Source organism: Myiozetetes cayanensis, unplaced genomic scaffold (assembly GCF_022539395.1).
Source record: "Myiozetetes cayanensis isolate MyiCay16 unplaced genomic scaffold, myiCay2020 scf17, whole genome shotgun sequence".
In the NCBI taxonomy this organism is placed as follows: domain Eukaryota; kingdom Metazoa; phylum Chordata; class Aves; order Passeriformes; family Tyrannidae; genus Myiozetetes; species Myiozetetes cayanensis.
The window spans coordinates 1,134,031-1,152,073 of record NW_026087378.1 but is presented as its reverse complement, the minus strand read 5'-3'; the positions used below and the strand labels follow the sequence as shown (position 1 = coordinate 1,152,073).

Sequence of the window (18,043 nt, the reverse complement as noted above, 5' to 3'; positions counted from 1 at the left end):
TGGACAAGTGTATATTTAGGAATCGGGCAAATATGTATTTATGAAATGGACAAGTGTGTATTTATGAATTGGGCAACTGTGTCAATGGCAATAGAAAGACTCTGAAAGAGGTTCTCTTGTTCAAAGACTACCAATCTGGTCTTTGGTTATGTTTTGAGATCAAAAGCTTGGTAATTTTTTTCTCAGTAGAAAATATGAAGATTGAATATGAGAAACTAAAAAAAGAGCTGCTTAAGTTGTACTAAGATGAAGCAGTAAATTAATCCTGACACAGTTCATTCCAGGTTATGACAAGCAACTTTAAGGTGAAAGTCACAACTAACCTGAATTTGTCAAGATAAAAAGTCATGCCAAACCAGTCTAACTGCCTTCTCCTTGGCAGGGCACCGTCACCATCACAACAGCACAGCAGTGAGTGCCCAGTGAGGGCTGTGGGGACAGAGCAAACCTCGGAGTCTGGAGGTGGAAATGAGGGCACACAGGTAAGGTCTCACCTCTCACCTGAAACACAGTCTTCAGGCACTGTTCTTCAAAGGCTGAACTCTCAAAACAAATCATCTGTGTCTACTCTCATATATATATATACGTATATATGTGTGTGTGTGTGTATATATATATATTTATATGTATATATATGTAAATAAGAAGAGTAGCAAACACCTAGAATAGATTTTCAGGAAGGTTCTGGAATCTCTGTCACTGTAGTTTTAAAGCAAAGTCAGACCAAGAGATTACATATATGTGTGTGTATATGTCTCTACACACAAACACACATATATATGGAGATATATATAGATATATATATATATATAGCGAGAGATTAACAACAGTAGCCAATATCCTAGAGTAGATTTCAGGAAGGTTCTGGTATCTGTGCCACTGTAATTTCAAAACAAAGTCAGGCCAAGAGCTGATATATATATATATATGTGTGTGTGTGTGTGTGTGAGTGTGAATGTTTACAAACATAACACGAGTAGCCAGCACCTGGAGCGGATTTGCAGGGAGGTTCTGGTGTCTCTGTCACTGCAGTTTCAGAGCAGTGGGCTGGCAGTGCGGGTCAGTCCCTGAGCTGGGGACGAGGAGTGAGAGCCCCGGGGACACCGAGGCTGCAGGGCCGGCCGTGCCCCCCGAGCCGCCATCGGCCCGGCCGTGCCCTCAGCGCTTCGCCCTCAGCGCTGCCCCCTAAACCCCCTCGGCCCTTCCTGCCTTCCCTGCCCGCGGGCTGAGGAGCCGCCCGGGACCCCCAGAGCCGCCGGTTCCCCGTTGGGCAGCAGGACCGAGGGCAGTCCGTGTGTGTGCCGAGGTACAGAGCCAGCCCTGCCCCTCGCCGGGGTCCCGCTCCTCACGCCCGCCCAGCCGCTGTGCCCCAGGCAATGGCGCGGGCAGCGAACGAGGCTGTTCCCGCAGGGGGAAAGGAGCAAAGATGTTTGTGCCGCTGACACAACACCGGGCAGATCGCTCTGGGTATCCCCGAGCCGCCTCTGCCTTTCGCTGCTGCTCCTCCAGCAGTGCAGGTATTTCCTGGCAGGTGTGGGAAGCTCCCTCCAGGCGCTGTCCTTGCTCCCCTCCCAAACCCCCGTGGGATCGGGGAGCTCCCACGAGGAGAACTCCAACCCCAGCCAAACCTTCGGTGTTGCACCCACGCCAGGCACTCCAGGCTGTAGACTTGTACCAGTTTAACATTATCCCGTTCCTACAAAATTAATGAAGGGCTTGAATTATTCACTGTTCACTTTTAGAGAGCAAGAGTGAGCAAAAAAAAAAAAAAAAAAGCGGGGGCTTTGCTCTGAGGGAGTTTAGGGGGAGTTGAGCTGTGCTTTTCAGGTGCGGAGTTTTACATTCTTCTTAAACAAAAATGAGTATCTTTGCTTGTTAGAGCTCCAGGTTTGAATTTAGATTGAAAATCTTATGATGGCACCAAGTAGCTTCACAGGCAGCAGAGGCAGCTCTCACAGCCGAGAAAGCAGAAATTAAATTGAAATTCATAATCCAAACCCTTGTTATATGTGGAATCTCAGGGCCTATGTATATATACGTGTGTGTGTATATATATATAAATCCTAACCCTTGTTATACAGAAATCTCAGTGCTCTCAGTCTGCACAAGCCAGATATTTTGAAACCCTGGTGACCCAAAGCAAACAAATAATCCCTCCTCCACCAAAAAACCTCCACAAACAAACAAAAAACCCAAACAAACACCCCCCAAACAAACAAACAACAAGAGCAACAAAAATTCCTCGTATTTTGCAGCAGTGTCACCTCCAGCGCTGGGGTAACAGTCAGATCAGCAGAGTTCTGTATTTGGTAATAGGGGGGAAAGAGAATCTTAAGCCGTATTTCCCCCTTTTGCTGTTTCAGCATGAATCACTAGCAAGCAAAGACGTCATTATCTCAGCTGTATGGTTAAATCTTAATGTGTCTGCTAAAAAGGCGTAACAGTACACTAGACATTGCTCATTTTGATGCAAAAAAAGCAAATCGGCATCTTTTGAAAAGCCACGTTCCCACAATGTAAAGCGATTTGTTACACAGGAAGGATGGTGCCAGTGTCTCTGTAAGGGCAGTGCTGCAAACCATTTTCTACTGTGCTGATCAGCAGCAAGTTTCCTCTGTCTTAAACTGCCCTGATATAGAGTATTTAACATAAATTAAGTACTTCAGCCTCCTTTTTTTTTGATGCCAGGGCCAGTCTCTGAGAGCCTTGAAGGATGATTCTCTGGAAGCTTTTTTTTTTTTGAAGCCATTAAGCTTTTTGTAAAACTTTGCATTGCAAATTAGGACAAGGCCGTTGCAGACCTGAAAGCCTGCACTATTTCATTTCAAAAAGTGTTAAATGAGAGTATTTCAAACATTTGTGAAATGAGATGCCGTTTCTGAGCTCCAGGCTTAGTTATTTCACAACCTCCTTCTGTAAAGTCTTAAACACGCTTGGAGAAGCCTTGGGAATTGGAACTTCTGTGGCAATCCACAGAACTGGAGAAATCAAATATGGCTGTATTTATCAATTTATTTTCCTCTACAGAGAAGTTTATTTATATTCAGATAGGCATAAAATTGGTGTATTGTGCTTATAAGCAGCAATGCATGTCTCAGGATAGGACTGTAGGATACAAATGTGGTATTTCATGTAGTGATTAATGACTGTAATGATGATTTAATCTCATTTGAGTGAGGATATGAGGGAAAGTGGAATGTGCATGTTTATTGGAAGTGGCATGACACATTTTGAAGAATTATAATGGAGATAATAAGACACTGGTGTCCAAAAGCACAGAGGTCTAGGGCTAATCAGTGCAAGAAATCTGCTTGATCTTGTGGGGTTGCCTTGAGTTGGACTATTTGAACATGCATCTGTCTGTGATTGAAGAGAAAAAACAGATACATCTGAGCAAGTTGTGCTCAGCTTCTGAGCTTTTTGGGTCTCTTGTATTGGGGGAAGTGGGGTTTTATGAGACATTTAATAAGTTTTTCCTTCTAACATTAACAATGGCTTAGATTTTTGAAGTGAGGAGAGAAAGAGTTCCTGAAATAGTCACCTGCAGATGTTGTGCATACCTTTGTTTCTCAGGGTGAATGTAGCAGTGTTTTCACTGCTGGTGGCTTTTTTGACTTCCTGCCTGTCCTGGGGTACTAAACAGTCTTCTCTAGGAAGAAGTCTTTATGTGTGACAACTCACAGAGAGCAAACCTGAGCTGCAGTTTTTATCTGCCTGTCCAGAAAAATGTAAAATTATAGAAAATATGTACACTTCAATTAGATGAAGTGTTTGGGAGCTAATCTTGGTGGGGTTTCCTCCTTTTTCAGCCACTAACACATCTTTCCTTGCCCCAAGTGAATGTAATTTCCAGCAATTTATTTCATCCAGCACATCCTTTAATCCTTTCTTCCCTTCTTTCCCTTCTCCTTTTCTCTCCCCTGTGATAAAACCAGGTATAGCCACAATCTAAAAGCAGCCCAGCAAGCAGAGAACAAGCTCTTGAAAAAACTTGAAAAATTAGGTTTATAAGTTGTAAAAGAATAATAATACAGTCTTGTGATTGTGATGGAGTAATTATTGGGAAAGAGTGCAAAGGCAAAAAAAAGGTTGAGACATCACTTGGAAGACACAAAGCTTTAATATTTTGGCTTTAAAAGGAGTTTCTGTGTGTAAGGCTTGAGATTTGCTATGGAATTCTTTCAGAACAAGTATTTAGTTTTAATTAGCAGGGTGGTATCTTGGTTAATGGCATTCCTTGAATTCTTCAGTGGCTGTGAAATGCTGAGGCCTTATTAAGGAAGAACACAGAGGAAAAAGGAGCCAGAGGAGATGAACACACTATCCCAATTTCCCAAATTGAATGTTCCAAGGATGGGTGTTCATGGTTTTCGACTTGAAAATGTACCGTTAATGGGAAGAGCACAGAGCGTGTCCATGGGAATGCAGTGGGGCATTCAGGGGTGTAGCAGATCCCAGCGTGGGGGGGTTCTGCCACCAGCACCACTCTGAGCTCTGTCACAGCTCTGCAGCTCCCTGGGCACGCTCCTGCTGCTCTGGGAATGCTTCTTATGGCATTGGCTTGGCTGCAACCGCTTCGTGCTTTTGTGAGTTTGTCAAAAAAATAAGGAGAAGATCAAAAAAATGAGTAGAAGATATTTCTAAGCCAACAAAAAGGTGCTGTGCTTGGAGAGGCAACAGTGATTCACCCCATACTTTGAACTGATTTAGCTGTTTAACAGTTCTTGTCCAACTACAGTCTTGGTTTGGAGAGTGGAGGATATTCAGGGTGAAGAGAGTCCTGGGAATACAGGGTGTAAATACCTTATCTGCTCTTTCTACATGAAATACATGGAGAACATACAATCAGCTCCGTGGAGTCAGAGTGGTGGCACCTCCAGATCAGTGTCCTGCCTCCAACAGTGGCCATGAGAGACCGAGGGAAAAGCAGAAATCCAGCAGTGTCCTTGGATATCCTAAAGGAGCCTACATTAAATATGCAAAATACCAAACCCCCTCTAATAGCCCTCCATAAATCTAAACCAACTCCGATGCTGAGCTGACTCCCAGTTACTGGTAATGCAAATATTGATAGAATTCAAAACTACAGGCTTCTGCAATTAACAGATTCACCTGATTAAATGAATAATAAATCATCTCATGTTACTCCTAACAGTAACACTTTCAGTATTTGCATATGGTGTGAATGAGGGTTGTCAAAGACATGCAAACTAGAGGTTGAGAAATCAAGTTTCTAGATAAATAGAGATTTTGAAATATAAAAGGCTATACAGACTTGGTCTTTGCTGACATCCAAACTGCATTTACACATTTTTCTGTTTAGTTCCCCCCCAAAAAAAAGCTTTTAGGGAAAACCTTTCCAAACAGTTCATAGAGAACTTCCAATATCACATTCCCTTAGTCCTCAGAAAAAGTTGTATCACTCCAGAGATCTAGTTCTTATGCTGTGTATACACTCAAAATACACACTGTAAACTGAATAAACAGCTCTATAAAAAGCTGTAAGAGGTCATGGATGGCACTCTGGTCTTAAAAGGGGCCATGTCTAATCTTCTTTTATTTTCACAGATAAATAGTGTATTCTATGGTTTATAATTTTGAAACAGTTCAAAGGAATTTAGTCACAGTAAATTCCAGTGAGAGAGAACAGCCTAAATGCTCAAAAATACCAATTCTACACAGTTAGATTTTTGCTTCTGCAGTGCTATCTGTAACAACTGTGTTGGGGGTCTCTGGAATGTGTTTGTGTGGGAATCCAGTCCTAGAAACAGAATTTTAAAATTAATTTCCACACTTGAAAAACACTGGGACTGCCTATGAGGGAAAGTGGCATAAACAGAAAGTAAATTTTAAAAGGCAAAATACAGCAACAAGTATCTGTATCTAAAGCCTTGTTTGGCTTGTTTATGTCTTCCCATCTGCACATTTAAATCTAATAAACAATCTTCCCTCCTAGTGTGAAGCTCATCTCCCCTATTTCCTTAAATACTTGCAGTTCCAGAAGCACTTTGAAATTACCCAACTATTAGAACTCAACAGTGGGTTAATTAGCATTCATACAGGAACATTAGCTACAGGTACAAACCCAATTATTTCATTAAGAAGACTGTTCTTTTATCCTCAGAGCCAAATAAATCCTGCTTTATTCCTTATACCCAAATCAAGGCAGTCCTGTGCTGGGGCTGCATTCTTCATTTTCTGAAGTAAGGCTGGAACTAATTTGCCAAAGTGGGATTTTAGATGCGTTAAGCATTTAAAATCCGTAGCAATGGGTGAAAAGAGAAAACATTTTAAATCCTTTTTTTGGGGCTTTAACTGAAAAATAAAATAGTACATAACCTATTGAAAGGACCAACATAACAAACATAAAACCCCCGATAAGAACAAAAAACCCAAACCGGCAAAGTGCTCTGGCAAAGTGCTCTCTTCCTTCACTGATTAACTGTCAGACTGGACCTGCCGGTGTTGGAGAGGGACTGGAAAGCATCAGCAAAACAATGGAGCGATTATTTGATCGGCATGGCCCTCTTTCAACACAGTGTGAAATACTCCTGTTATTACCTGAATATCAGCTCTTTCAGAGCACAGAATGAACCCAGGGCATTCAGGCTTTCACCAAGTTATTCCCACGAGCCTGTTTGGGAAATCCCCCCTTTGGTGACACACTGACTGCTCAGTGATGTCTTCACCACCTCCGTGTCTCTGGGGTGTTTTGCTCTGGGCAGAGCTCCTGGTGGAGCAGATCCACATCCCAAAAGACTCTCATCAATCCAAGAATTCTACTTCTTGTCTTGTCCATCTCTCAGGAATGAGTGTGTTCCAAAGCCCTGTTTGCAGTGTCTCCTGTATGATTTGGGGGGTTGTACACAACAGCTGTGATATCTATTTGCAGGAACTTATGCTTTAGGAATTCTGTGCTTTCATTAGAAACTTCTGCAAATTCAGTAACTCTGTGTCCAAGCTGAAGGAGCAAGGACACTGTCCAGGGAATGCTGAATACTTCAGCTCAAGGTGGAACATCCTGATGGGAGAAGCCATCACAGCCACATCTAATTAGACTAAATAAAAGAACCCAAAGGAACTCGTGTGACATTTGGCTCACCAACCGTGGCTGGAGGATGCAGAATGGTCACAAGTGCTTTCCTTCTGGAAGTGCAGCGAGCTTTGCTCCAACCTTCCCCAAGGCCTGGCTGTGAGCACAATAAAGACACCTCAGAGAGTTGACCTTGACTCAGGGGTTCTGATGCTTTCCTTTAGACTTTCACCTTCTGTCTTGGAACATGGTTCAGCCACGGAGATTTTACAAGAGTTGTCTCTTTATGAAAAAGGCTTGAAAAAAATCCATGACATCAGCACTTCCCCTGTTAAGGTGGATGTGGTGAAGCAGCCAGAGCGTGAGCACACAGTAAATGCTGATATAAAATACAGAATTTGAGCTCCTTTGGATTTTAAGGGGTTTGTTAGTTTATAGATTCTATTTAAAACTGCAGAAGCCAAGTTGAGCCAAGTTGAACCCAAGTTTATGTAACAGCTAGGCTGGATTCCTGGGCTTCCTCAGCCTTCCTGAGTTAACTCTGTTCTGGATCCTTCTCTTGTAATTTACTTTTCTTGCAGATTTTGAGAGCTACAGTTCCCAATTAGGAAGATGAAAGAGCTCTTAAACATTGAGAAATTGAACTTTCATGCAGGTATGGTTTGCTATCCTTCATTTGTCCAATAGCACTTAAACTATTTTTTCTTCCACTGGGATTCACAATCCTGATTAAGCTGCTGAAAACTCTCCTCTCACATGTAATTTTTGCATTTGAACTGGTGCATTAATAGTACTTTAGGATTCAACACAGCCCTTTCCTTGGAGATCTTAAACTTTCCTTTTCCTAGACTCTTAATATCAGATTTTAGCACTCGGCACAGAGAGCTTGATGATTTCATCCTAAACCCCCAGGGATCAGGAAAACATTTCCTAGGGCCTCTCTTGGTGCAGGACTGGGCATTATACATCATTTAACATTTCCCTGAGATTCAGCAGCAAAGGTCAAAACTTCATCCTAAATCTTCCTTCTGATCAAATGGAGTCTCCCCCCAGTCCCTTTGCAGTTCTTGCCTGGTGCCTCAGGAGTGTAAGAATCAGAAGTTCATCATGAACATTTTTATTCCAACTCCTTGGAGTGGGGTTTGGCCTTTCAAGCCAAAGTTATCTCTCTGTATAATTTTGCAGGGTAATCTCACAGTCCAGTGAGGCCTGGGTTTCCAGCTGTCCATTCTGTGTGAGGTTTTGAAAGAGAACAAGCTGTAAAATCTCCTTTATTAATGTAGAAGAGCAGCCTTTCTTAATAAATACTCAATATTTGCATTGTCCAACCCAGGGTTAAACACTGAGCATAGCTTTTTTAGGCTGTAATGTATTAATTTTAACACATTTTATGATACCCCAAGAGGCTTTCTGCTCCAACCCTTTCACTATGAAACAGTCTCACTTAAAAGAGGGATCTCCCTGTGTTCAGTGGCATGTCCAGAAAAAATAAGGCAGATCCTCTAATTCAGAACATTACAATGGAAAAAAGCTGTCCTGAAAGAGGTCTGCATTTTCTGCAAATACTTAATAAAGAAAAAGAAAATATAACATTTATATTTTGGTTTCTATGTCATGTGGGAACATGTAAAACACAAAGAACATGCTATTGTGTCTACACCAATCCTAATATGTAGTGGTTTATGTCGCTATGCATCACATTAAAGTAAAATAACTGACTGCCATGACAGGAAAGGGCTTAGATGAGTTATGGGAAATAAGGTTCCTGTTTTAGATGTGGTGCTTATAATTTTATTCCTGCCTAAGTGAGAGGTGCTGTTTGATGGTTGCAAGTCCTGGCAGCTGAGAGAGCCACTGAGGAAAACAAATACACTCGATGCAAGTAGCAAATGCAGCCTTGTCTGGTGTTAAAAATCAGGAATAGAGTGCCTTGGGCTTTTCTCATAGAGGGAGACAGGAAGGTGGAAAGATGTGGAAGTTTCAACTGATAGTAAGGTTATAAGGAGAAGCTGTGTGGATCCTCCAGCTTTCACCTGTGTGCAGAACTGCAGCAGGTTCTGATACTCTGCCCAGCAGCAGCTCCTCTAAAACTGTCTGAGAGAAAGATGCAGGGAAGGAAGTACTTCTTTACTCACAGCTCAGTAATTGAGACAAACTTTTCAAATTTGCTTGTCTAAACTTCAAGGGTGCAGTAATAAGATTTTGTAGGAGATCAGGACATGTTTGGGAACCCAGAAGGGTCCAGGGGCTTGGACATTAAGTCCAAAAAATTTGAATTTTGCTCCCTGACTCACTCTATAGTTGATTTTCTTTCAGCGAGTCACTTCATGCCTCTATTTGCTCACATTAATGTGTTAGTGCTGGGCATTCTTTTCCCTGTTTGCTGAGTGTCCATCCCAACAGATCCCTGGAATTTTTAAAGGATAGTGGATTCTGCTACAATACATAGAAAATAAATTAATAGATTCAGAATCAGGCCCAGCCTTTGGGCACCAAAGTGTAAAGTCAGATTGTTTGAACTTCAGCATGCACATTCTTAGGAGTTAGGTTTCAGGATGAATGAATCCATTCATCTTTCACACCCTTTAAGACACTTCTTACCTCTGGAACTTTCCAATATCCTCTGAGACTTGCAGGCTGCTGTTGATTAAGATGAAATTTTATTTATTTTTGTGAATGCAGCATATGTTTTTTAGTGCATGATAAATATTGCTATGGTTAAGTTGAAATGAGGAACAGGCATTCTGCACCAGATTGTTGTTTGCTGGGAAGTGATTGAACAAATGTTTGAACAGCTGTGCTGAGTAGACTCTGTTGGGGTAAGCAGTGGAATCATGAGAGCTGCTGTTTTGGTTGTCCTCAGTGGAAAAGGAGCAGTCAAATAATTGTCTGCTGGGGTAAAGGACTCTTACACACATATAATAGAGATTTCAGGTGATTTATGATAAAGTCTGTCAAACCCAGCTTTGTGTGTATGGTGAGTTTTATTAAAGATGCTCATTCCTGATCTTCTAGAAAAGGTGAAAGGGCTTTGGCTACTCCAGCACTCAGGGCAGGAAAATTACCTTGGAGAACAGTCAGGATAGTTGAGAATCTTTATATTGCTTAAAAAACTCTTGCAGTTCCAGAAATGAAAAACCTATGAACCATAATTCTAGGTGGACCAACGAAGTGACTGCCACAAAGATTGATCATTTCCAGCAGAAAACCAACACTTGTGTGCACAGCACCTTTTGCCATGGAAAGGTTCTGCTCTGCACTGTCAGCTTCCAGAGAGCTTTGTGATCATGTGGCAGGTGAAAGAAATATGGTCTATATACAGTAATGAGTGGTATTAAATGAACAGCTGGCATTCCTGGCATACCACAAACTCACCAAAGAGGAAAAGAAAATAAGGGTAGGATACTTTAATGGCTTTTACTCCTAAAAATGGAAACCAGATATCCAGATCACAAGAGACCCCACTTGAACTTTCTGCTTGTGGTCTGACTTCTGATAAGAACTAATTTGTAAGGACAGATTTGACAGTGGGCAGCTACTGTGACTGTGGGTAGCTAGTGAGAGTGGAGTCTGGGTTTTCAGCTTGCAGCAAATATAGACCCTGAATTTTAGCCTGGTGATGAAATTTTTTGGAAGTCTGAAGGCCACTTTTGATGCCAGAGCTGATTCTCTCTGAGTATCTGATTGCCAAGGCTCAGGTTTGCCAGAGAAGATTCAAAAGGGTTGGTGGTGGCAGGAATGGGGAATTGTTCACATGATATGTGTGCTCTGGGAACCTGCAAGTCTTGGAGGTGTGTGGGGACAGGGGCAATGCAGTGACTGCACCCCATCCTCTGGAATGTTCTGCCCCACACCTCCCTTGTTTCACCTCAGTGCATTTTATGGGAGTCTTAGCAGGCCCTTGGGCTTTTTATGAAGGAGAAAACATGTAGTGGAACATAAAAAGGACTTTCTTGTATTAAGGAAAATGGCATCCTGAGGTGTGCTCGTTGCAGGACTGATCTTACAGCAAAGCAATCCTTTCCAGAGGCACAAAGAGTGACTGAGATACCCTTATTGCAAGGAATGGTATGTAACAATAAAACATGCAGTAAAGTTTATATTGCTGCTCACATAAATGTGACATTACATTTTAATAAAATAGCGCTGCTTTTATGAGTGTGCACCGTGATATGAGCTGGAAAGAAGAGATGAACTGGACTTTATTTTCTCCAAAGGCTGAAAGCTGTCAGACTGTGTCCTGGTGGCTGCAGGTATTCCAGGGAGCTGGTAACTCCACAGTGAGATGCTCAGTGGCTCTGGGTGTAGAGGTTTGTGCTGCAGCTCCATCAGTGACAGGCAGGGTGTCCTCGTGGTTATTCAGCTTTGGAGGGCAGTCCATCAGAACTTCATGCTTTGAATTAATTCTGTTTATCTTGGAAGCTGAGAGACATGAGCAAAGCCATCAAGGCCAGACCTCAGTGCATCTCAAAGTGGGCTTGAATACTGTCAGTGAGGAAGCTTGTGCCACAAATCTCATATTAGTATCCCTCTTGGCTAGTTAAAAATGTCTATGTGTGCTCTTTTGTTCCTCTTTTTTATAATACAAGTAAATTCCAAACTGGAAACATAGTGAGTTTTGACTTCATGGCTTTGAGCACTGGCATTTTCAATCTGTGTTAATGATTTCTGTAACTTTCTTTTAATGTTTCCTGTACAGCTTTCATAGAATCACAGAACTAAAAGCAAAACTAAAAGCAACAATCAAACAAATATATATTTAAATAGAGATATATATGCACTGAATACAGCAGGAATTAAAATTCTGCTTGTGCTGCTGGAATGGCTTTACTGTATCACCCACTGTGGGCTGAGCTATTTCACCTTTTCTTTTTAATTAATACTTGGTCTTTCTAATGAGCCCTGAATCTGTTCCCCCAGACAATCAGTGAAGAAATTAGTACTGTTCAGGTAAATGGGGATGCTCATGTCTTGAACTTTAATGGTACCAATTTCAATAATGCTTTCACTGTTAGATAAAAGCTGGCCTGCAGATAATGAATCTGCCTTCAGGAAAAGCTGAGACATAATAGACTGAAAAAGAGCATTTGTCTTAATTATGGTAATTATCCTAATTTAGGCTTTAAATAATAAGAGGCTGGCACTTTATATATTTAATATTTCAGTTAGCTACAAGCATTAAGGAAAATGAGACATCTCAGAGATTCAGAAACACTCCAGTATTTCATATAAGAAATGGTAAAAACTTCCTGGGAAAAACCAGCAGGATGAAGCAGTGAAATGTTGGGGAAATGGGCAGTTAGATCTGCCTCTCCCATGAACACACAGCTTGTAACCAGATGATGGGATGGCAGGTAGAGCACTGGAGCCCCTCTGTTTAGAGTAGCTGAGGACCTGACCCACAAATCCACTGCAGGCTGTGTCTCCCACTGGTCCCACCTGCTGCACCCCTTGTCTCACAGCTGCCTGTGCAGTGGTGTGAATCTGAGACTTATTGTACTGAGTCCCCCTGGCAGGATTAGAGCAACCCCCAGGCTATTTCCTACAACATCACTCTGTGAACAGAGCTCTCTTTGCAGTGAAATGTTGCCTTTATGGATTCAGGAAGTCATAATCCTGAGTGACTCCCTATACCCACATGTGCCTAAAGATCCTGGAAATTATTGGTTTTTTCTGCTCCATGCTTGGTAATTGTATTTACCCAGCTAGTCCTGCCTGCTTTCCAAAACCTTGTTCTCAAACCAGGCAAAACAATCTTCACATTCACGTTTCTCTCCTGACAAAACATAATATTTAACTGTAATGTCTAAACTCACTGGTTACCTGAGTGATTAAACATAGAACATTCCATCCAGAAGGCTTTATTTCCTCAGTGAAAAGTCTTCTTCTGTAGTTATAAAATAGACTTAAAAGATGTCTTAGGGATATGATTTCATGGTGAACTTGGTAGTGTTGGGTTAATGGTTGGACTCAAAGATCTGAAGGGTCTTTTTCAGTCTAAGGGGTTCTATGGTAGTTAATGCCTTGGGAAGTAAAGTCATAATCACCTCAAATCAAAAGCAGATATTTGTGGATGCAGTGGTTTGTTCCACAGAGTGAGAACTGGGCTATGGCTGCATTTCTGCTACTCATTGGAAACCTCATTCATTGCTCAGTCTTGTTTTAATTTTTAAAATAATTATACTCCCTTTTTATCCAAGCAAACAACTGTCTTCTAAGCACCCACCTCATATAGGGTACTTTTGTCATATGACATTAAAAAATTGTAATTGTTGCTCTGTTATTGCTCAAAATCACAGTAGGGGGGTTGTGCTTTGACTTCTGGAGTGCAGGATCTATAAAGACTGGTGTGACTATTGAAAGGTGAAATCCAATTGCCAGTGTCCCAGTTCAGAGATTCCTGACTGAAGTTTAGGTTTTGGATGCTTTAACTGACCAGGATGTTGTCTCTGACCCTGCATGTGAAATTAGTTTCTTGTTATGGGAACGACAAAAACAAGCAGAAGAAAATCAAATTGCCTTTGTGACTTCTGCTCTAAGAGCCACACTATGTTTGGAGTTCATGCTGTAAGGGAACTCAGACTGATTCTATTGTTTGCAAAAACTTTATTCCTGGGGGTAGCAAGTGTGAGGGTGTGATACATACTGGCCCTAGAGAGAAGAGTGCAGCGTGTCTGCAGTGCAATGTGAAATAAAAGTTTAAAAACCAGTTTGCTTTTTCCCAGCCTTGCCAGATGAACCAAGCAATCCACTCAGAATTTTTAAAATTCAGGAAAAATGTGAGTGCTGAGCTATTTTAAAAGCAGTGGTCCAGAAGCTAGAAAATAATAATAATAATTAAAAAAAAAGTGGCAAAACAGTAGGCCAGTATTGTCTGAAGTGTTTTCAACAACCATCTTGAGAAGATCGATAAGACCATGAATCTGTGGCTGAATGAAGCAGCTGCTTCATCCTGGATATCTTGATGTTTGATGCTACATTAGCCAGAAAATCAGGGAAGGGAAGAAAAGAGGAAATTAATCACAGCATTTGTTACTTTCATGTAGCTTTTATAGGGTTAAAGTAATTAAGTAAAAGGTGTAAATTGGAACATGCTGAAAAAGACCCTGATTCACACAGCTTTAATCCCTGTCTAACCAGGTGACCCACTGCACCACCACTCCAGCTGAATATCTCAGACTCATTAACTGATTTTATCCTCTCAGCATTCTTATACAATACAATCTAATTTGACAAATGATGAACTCAGGAAGTGACTTAAATGAGTAAAGCCCCAAAATAAAGCGGAGTTCAAGGCAGCAGTTGATGAGGTACCCTGAGATCACATTCCACCAAGAGGACACACCATGCAGGACACGTCCTGAACCTGTGCCATTGCCACCCACACTTCTACTTGGGCAGGGTCATCTCTTCAGGCACAACCTGCGTTGCTTTGCAGTGTCTTGCCTGGAAATGTCTTTCCTATTGCTCTTTTTTGGAGACAAATTGGTTTGGGTTGGGCTCTTCTCACAGTGGTGTCAGGAGGAATTACACGCAGACTTTTACAGCAAGCTTTGAACCAGGGAGTTGCAGCCCTCTGAGCAAAGCAGCCTCGTAGCAAAGAGCTGGGAACTGCCTTGAACACACCCCTGACAGTGCCTGTGGTGATTTGGACTCTCCTGGACGAGCTGCTGTCACTAGAACAGGTCAGCCCTCACAAATAGTTTTTAGAGATTGAGCTGAATTCGCAGTGAATGAGGCTCAGATGCCTCAGATCCCCAGGCTGGGCTGGAGAGCAGTAAGGAAGCTTTGTGCAGTGGCCGAGCAGCTGCACAGCTCCTGGTGGCAGCAGAGGGTGGCACTAATTTAATTCTCTACCCCTGCTACAACCTTTGGCAAAACCAACACTGCTTTGCATCTCTCTGCAGCAACTTGGGCCTGATTCCTGGCACATTCCTGCCCGGGTGCACCCTGCAGTTCCCCTCGCAGGGCTGCTCCATCCCAGCCAACTGCTATCTATCTCAGTCTCTAATCTGGGCCATAAAGCAGCCCCACTTTCCAGGCAGTGTTTACTGAAAACACAGGAGCGTGCCTGGCTCCCTCAGCCAGACCTGCTCCTTCCTTCCCTCTCCATGGAAGGTCAGGCTGCAGGACTCTCCCGCTGCCTTTGGGAGAGCAGGGAGTGAAATCACCAGCCCATAGAGCATTAACCCTGACAGGTTTGCAGTCGCTTCCTCTGGGGTTAAGGGAGTTCAATATGCTCACAGGCAGGCAAAGGGGTTGCCAGTAAAGCAAACAGTGACATGATTGAAATCTTCATTAGAGAGAAAACCGGAGAGCCAAAGCAAAGATTTTGGGACAGGAGAACACGGTGCAACAACAAGGCTTTCAGTGGCATCAGCTATTTTAAAACAAAATTTCTACAGAAGCAGAGAAGAAGTAATGAAAGGAGTCAAAAACAAATAGTAAGGGATGATTATGAGATTGGTGTTACATGTGGTACTAGAGAGCTGGCAAGAACAAACTGGATCTTGCTGTCCTGCTTAATACTAAGAAATGCTTGAATCTTTAATGAAAAAGCTCATTTGAAATGGTAGCTTCCTTGAATTTAGTACTGTAGATTAATTCTGGCTAAGACCCATGTATTCTGTGGTTATGCACCTATTTCTGTGGGGGTGCACTAAGTTTTGGGAAGCAGAAATCACCTGGTGCTGCCTCCAGTACTTTTGTCCCTATTCCCTGACAGCTGGGATCGAGGCAAGATAATTAAGGCCTTTGCTTGAATAAAGTATTTCTAGATTTCTTGGCAGCTTGTTCTCAACTGATCTACCCTTTCACAACCACCTTGAAAACATGACCTGTCTCATTCTCAGCGACCTGAATGCTTTTTCTCCTCTCTAACAGCTCCTTTTCTTGCCGGGTGTTGTCACTAAAGTTCCACAACGGCGTTGTGACAGTGCTCTATTCAGCCTGGGAGGTGCAGGCTGAGCATTCGCCTTTTAGAAGAGAGACTTTTAGGAACCTTCCCTGCCCTCGTTAAAGCCATCCCCGCAGTCAGTGACAGCCAGATAAGATTTCAAGTCACATCTTGTGTTCCTCTTGTTTTCCGGTGGGTCCGGAAATGTCTGTTATCTCCACTCGGGACTGGAGACCCCGGTGGCTGCTCGGATTTTTAGTCAAATAAGACAAACTCCCCTGTCTTTTCTCTGGTTATATATTTATTCGGCGATTACCACAACTTTAAGGTTCACAAACTGGTTCTTTATTTCTGTAAATATTTGACATTGGGGTGAGGAGCAGAGATCTCCAGTGAAGATGAAGAGCCACGAGAGGGGTCAGTCTCTCAGCTGGAATGGCCAGGAGCCATTCCATGATCCTACATGAACACCAAGGCTCTTTTGCCCTTCAGACCTATCTGATGTCTGCTGTTTCAATATCCTTGGGCTCTAGCTGGCTATTTTTGCAGATGGTAGCATGTTTATATTTTCTGTCCTGTGTTTCTGATAAACAACATATTTTTTGCTTAACATTTTACTTTTTTTTTTTTTTTTGCTCAGCAGTTTAGGACAAGGAAGAATTCTTGTTAAAAAAAAAAAAAAAAACTTAAAAGGAAAAATCTGATAATCTGTTTTGTTGTGTTTTGGATGTTAACTTAAGGCTCAGAGGAATCATGACCAGAGTGAAAGTTGGTCTGAAACTCCAGAATATGAGGCCTTTTACTTGAGAGTAACAAAAATAATTAAATATTGATCAAAGTTTTTATCAGAAGAACTGAAAAGCCTGGGTTTATGTACTGATCTATTAAAAAGAGAGGTTTCAAAGTAATATTGAGAAAAAGCATAATTTTAAAATGTAATTACCTCCAAAACAAGATCACCACTCTGGAAATAAAGCACTTGTCCTTAACCAGAAAGCAGTTGCCAAGAGGTTTATTCCATGAATTAAATTTTATGGATTCTGCACTGAAAACTTATGCAATACAGCTGAACAATCCATTCCTTTCTTGACAGGAGTTATGATAATAAATGCCAAGAGCTTGGATGTGTAGGATTTTTATCCTCCCTAGGGGGTCTTTGTTAATGAAGAACTTTTGGCAGCTGTTCTTTCATTTCTGTTTGAATCATTTTTAGAAAAACGAAATGGTAACATTTCACTTAAAGAACAAAATGTCTAGAATTTATTTCACTCTTATTACTGAAATGATATTGAACAGGATGTTGGGAAAAAATTTATTGAACATTCCTGTCGACCTTGATAATGTTTCCTTCTCCTACTGGTCTTTTCTATTTCTTCTTTCTCTGATTTACAGCATAATGAACTAATAGAGTCAGAACTGCATCCTACTTTAAACAGAAGAAACTTGAAATTGGGCAAATTGAAAATCAATTAACTGATTAAATGGTCCAGAGTTCAGTATTTTGATTTGGCAAGGCTGAAATTTTGCACTTTTGTAATATCCGTGCAAGTCTTGGAAATGAAAACATATATATTGCCAATTATTCTGTTTGTGTCCAATTAAATATTTCTAAAATATGGAAAGGACACTTTGCAGTTTGGCTTTTTGTTGCATTCCAAGTTCAGGATGAAAAAACATCCCAGGAAAGGAAGTTGTCTCCCACCCAGCACTCTGTGTGTCTCATTCGAGTGAAGCATCACTCATGGGGTTTGTCCTGGCTGTAGGATGATGAAAATACAGCAAAATGCTGGAAGAGGTTTGTGAAAGCGTTTGAACTTCCATGAGACATTGGAAACAGTAAACATTCAGTGGGTGTCTGCTCTTTAGGGATCATGGCATGTTCTGAGACCTTCCTGCCCCACTGAGGCTCATGGGACACTGGGAGGTCCCTGGAGAGGAGCCCTCTCCAAAATTCCTCCTTCATATAGAAAGGGAAAAAGTTATCCATCTGCTAGTGCACCTGAAGCCAAGTTGTGTGAGCTGTTGATATCCATGCCTGTGCAGTGTTTATTAGTGTAGATTAATGAGGAAGAGTCAAAAGATTTTTTCCTTTCAGTCCTTTGAATGATGCATCA

General features: G+C 41.8%; 1 long non-coding RNA gene across 1 annotated transcript in view; it reads left to right on the top strand.

Annotated features, from left to right (window-relative positions):
• Nucleotides 1–18,043, top strand: part of LOC126638465 (uncharacterized) — a 59,866-nt gene that overhangs the window by 4,909 nt on the left and 36,914 nt on the right. Inside the window, exon 3 of the long non-coding RNA XR_007628614.1 lies at nt 383–482. This is a non-coding gene — a long non-coding RNA (uncharacterized LOC126638465). The remainder of the gene's footprint in view (nt 1–382; nt 483–18,043) is intronic.